Below are 4,296 nucleotides of genomic sequence, written 5' to 3'. Positions count from 1 at the left end.
GACTACGCGTGCTGTGAAAGATTTTTTTTTTTCTTCCGGTTATTCTACGCGCGCTCGCTATGACCGTTGGCGGCGGCGAATTTCGACTACGCGTGCTGTGAAAGCTTTTTTTTTTCTTCCGGTTATTCTACGCGCGCTCGCTATGACCGTTGGCGGCTGCGAATTTCGACTACGCGTGCTGTGAAAGATTTTTTTTTTCTTTCGGTTATTCTACGCGCGCTCGCTATGACCGTTGGCGGCTGCGAATTTCGACTACGCGTGCTGTGAAAGCTTTATTTTTTCTTCCGGTTATTCTACGCGCGCTCGCTATGACCGTTGGCGGCGGCGAATTTCGACTACGCGTGCTGTGAAAGCTTTTTTTTTTCTTTCGGTTATTCTACGCGCGCTCGCTATGACCGTTGGCGGCTGCGTATTTCTACTACGCGTGCTGTGAAAGATTTTTTTTTTCTTTCGGTTATTCTACGCGCGCTCGCTATGACCGTTGGCGGCGGCGAATTTCGACTACGCGTGCTGTGAAAGCTTTTTTTTTTCTTCCGGTTCTTCTACGCTCGCTCGCTATGACCGTTGGCGGCGGCGAATTTCGACTACGCGTGCTGTGAAAGCTTTTTTTTTTCTTCCGGTTATTCTACGCGCGCTCGCTATGACCGTCGGCGGCGGCGAATTTCGACTACGCGTGCTGTGAAAGCTTTTTTTTTTTTTCTTCCGGTTATTCTACGCGCGCTCGCTATGACCGTTGGCGGCTGCGAATTTCGACTACGCGTGCTGTGAAAGCTTTTTTTTTTCTGCCGGTTATTCTACGCGCGCTCGCTATGACCGTTGGCGGCGGCGAATTTCGACTACGCGTGCTGTGAAAGCTTTTTTTTTTCTTCCGGTTATTCTACGCGCGCTCGCTATGACCGTTGGCGGCTGCGAATTTCGACTACGCGTGCTGTGAAAGATTTTTTTTTTCTTTCGGTTATTCTACGCGCGCTCGCTATGACCGTTGGCGGCTGCGAATTTCGACTACGCGTGCTGTGAAAGCTTTATTTTTTCTTCCGGTTATTCTACGCGCGCTCGCTATGACCGTTGGCGGCGGCGAATTTCGACTACGCGTGCTGTGAAAGCTTTTTTTTTTCTTTCGGTTATTCTACGCGCGCTCGCTATGACCGTTGGCGGCTGCGTATTTCTACTACGCGTGCTGTGAAAGATTTTTTTTTTCTTTCGGTTATTCTACGCGCGCTCGCTATGACCGTTGGCGGCGGCGAATTTCGACTACGCGTGCTGTGAAAGCTTTTTTTTTTCTTCCGGTTATTCTACGCTCGCTCGCTATGACCGTTGGCGGCGGCGAATTTCGACTACGCGTGCTGTGAAAGCTTTTTTTTTTCTTCCGGTTATTCTACGCGCGCTCGCTATGACCGTCGGCGGCGGCGAATTTCGACTACGCGTGCTGTGAAAGCTTTTTTTTTTTTTCTTCCGGTTATTCTACGCGCGCTCGCTATGACCGTTGGCGGCTGCGAATTTCGACTACGCGTGCTGTGAAAGCTTTTTTTTTTCTGCCGGTTATTCTACGCGCGCTCGCTATGACCGTTGGCGGCGGCGAATTTCGACTACGCGTGCTGTGAAAGCTTTTTTTTTTTTCCGGTTATTCTACGCGCGCTCGCTATGACCGTTGGCGGCGGCGAATTTCGACTACGCGTGCTGTGAAAGCTTTTTTTTTTCTTCCGGTTATTCTACGCGCGCTCGCTATGACCGTTGGCGGCTGCGAATTTCGACTACGCGTGCTGTGAAAGCTTTTTTTTTTCTTCCGGTTATTCTACGCGCGCTCGCTATGACCGTTGGCGGCGGCGAATTTCGACTACGCGTGCTGTGAAAGTTTTTTTTTTCTTCCGGTTATTCTACGCGCGCTCGCTATGACCGTTGGCGGCTGCGAATTTCGACTACGCGTGCTGTGAAAGCTTTTTATTTTCTTCCGGTTATTCTACGCGCGCTCGCTATGACCGTTGGCGGCTGCGAATTTCGACTACGCGTGCTGTGAAAGCTTTTTTTTTTCTTCCGGTTATTCTACGCGCGCTCGCTATGACCGTTGGCGGCTGCGAATTTCGACTACGCGTGCTGTGAAAGCTTTTTTTTTTTCTTTCGGTTATTCTACGCGCGCTCGCTATGACCGTTGGCGGCGGCGAATTTCGACTACGCGTGCTGTGAAAGCTTTTTTTTTTCTTCCGGTTATTCTACGCGCGCTCGCTATGACCGTTGGCGGCGGCGAATTTCGACTACGCGTGCTGTGAAAGCTTTTTTTTTTTCCGGTTATTCTACGCGCGCTCGCTATGACCGTTGGCGGCTGCGAATTTCGACTACGCGTGCTGTGAAAGCTTTTTTTTTTCTTCCGGTTTTTCTACGCGCGCTCGCTATGACCGTTGGCGGCGGCGAATTTCGACTACGCGTGCTGTGAAAGTTTTTTTTTTCTTCCGGTTATTCTACGCGCGCTCGCTATGACCGTTGGCGGCGGCGAATTTCGACTACGCGTGCTGTGAAAGCTTTTTTCTTTCTTCCGGTTATTCTACGCGCGCTCGCTATGACCGTTGGCGGCGGCGAATTTCGACTACGCGTGCTGTGAAAGATTTTTTTCTTCCGGTTATTCTACGCGCGCTCGCTATGACCGTTGGCGGCTGCGAATTTCGACTACGCGTGCTGTGAAAGCTTTTTTTTTTCTTCCGGTTATTCTACGCGCGCTCGCTATGACCGTTGGCGGCTGCGAATTTCGACTACGCGTGCTGTGAAAGATTTTTTTTTTTCGGTTATTCTACGCGCGCTCGCTATGACCGTTGGCGGCTGCGAATTTCGACTACGCGTGCTGTGAAAGCTTTTTTTTTTCTTTCGGTTATTCTACGCGCGCTCGCTATGACCGTTGGCGGCTGCGAATTTCGACTACGCGTGCTGTGAAAGCTTTTTTTTTTCTTTCGGTTATTCTACGCGCGCTCGCTATGACCGTTGGCGGCTGCGAATTTCGACTACGCGTGCTGTGAAAGATTTTTTTTTTCTTTCGGTTATTCTACGCGCGCTCGCTATGACCGTTGGCGGCTGCGAATTTCGACTACGCGTGCTGTGAAAGCTTTTTTTTTTTTCTTCCGGTTATTCTACGCGCGCTCGCTATGACCGTTGGCGGCTGCGAATTTCGACTAGGCGTGCTGTGAAAGATTTTTTTTCTTTCGGTTATTCTACGCGCGCTCGCTATGACCGTTGGCGGCTGCGAATTTCGACTACGCGTGCTGTGAAAGCTTTTTTTTTTTCTTCCGGTTATTCTACGCGCGCTCGCTATGACCGTTGGCGGCTGCGAATTTCGACTACGCGTGCTGTGAAAGTTTTTTTTTTCTTCCGGTTATTCTACGCGCGCTCGCTATGACCGTTGGCGGCTGCGAATTTCGACTACGCGTGCTGTGAAAGCTTTTTTTTTTCTTCCGGTTATTCTACGCGCGCTCGCTATGACCGTTGGCGGCTGCGAATTTCGACTACGCGTGCTGTGAAAGTTTTTTTTTTCTTCCGGTTATTCTACGCGCGCTCGCTATGACCGTTGGCGGCTGCGAATTTCGACTACGCGTGCTGTGAAAGTTTTTTTTTTTCTTCCGGTTATTCTACGCGCGCTCGCTATGACCGTTGGCGGCGGCGAATTTCGACTACGCGTGCTGTGAAAGCTTTTTTTTTTTCTTCCGGTTATTCTACGCGCGCTCGCTATGACCGTTGGCGGCTGCGAATTTCGACTACGCGTGCTGTGAAAGTTTTTTTTTTCTTCCGGTTATTCTTGGCAATGTTTTCCTCCTTTCAGCTGCTGTCAAATACCGCGATTGCCGTTACACAATGACCATTCGATCGGCACGCATGTTTTCCGGCTGATGCTACACGGCCAAATTTTTATTTTACGGCAATGTCTTCCGGCTGGCGTTACATCACCTCGACGGCGCTTATGGCAGTCTTAGCGGCTTTGACGCTTGTGGTAGCCTTAGCGGCGTGCTCTGATATCTACTTCCGAACTTCGCAGCTGCGAATTTTGACTACGCGTTCTCTTATTTATTATTTTTTTTGCTTCGGTGTACTCTTGGCAACGTTTTCCTCCTTTAAGACACGGCTGCGAATGTCGGCACGCCTGTTTTCCGGCTGGCGTTACATAACCTCGACGGCGCTTATGGTAGCCTTACCTGTCTTCCGGCTGGCGTTACAAAACCTCGATGGCGCTTATGGTAGCTTTACCTGTCTTCCGGCTGGCGTTACATAACCTCGACGGCGCTTATGGTAGCCTTACCTGTCTTCCGGCTGGCGTTACAT

The sequence above is a fragment of the Amblyomma maculatum genome, chromosome 3, assembly GCF_055883805.1.
Source record: "Amblyomma maculatum isolate TAMU_Amacu chromosome 3, ASM5588380v1, whole genome shotgun sequence".
Lineage (NCBI taxonomy): Eukaryota > Metazoa > Arthropoda > Arachnida > Ixodida > Ixodidae > Amblyomma > Amblyomma maculatum.
Note: the sequence above shows the minus strand (reverse complement) of the source record.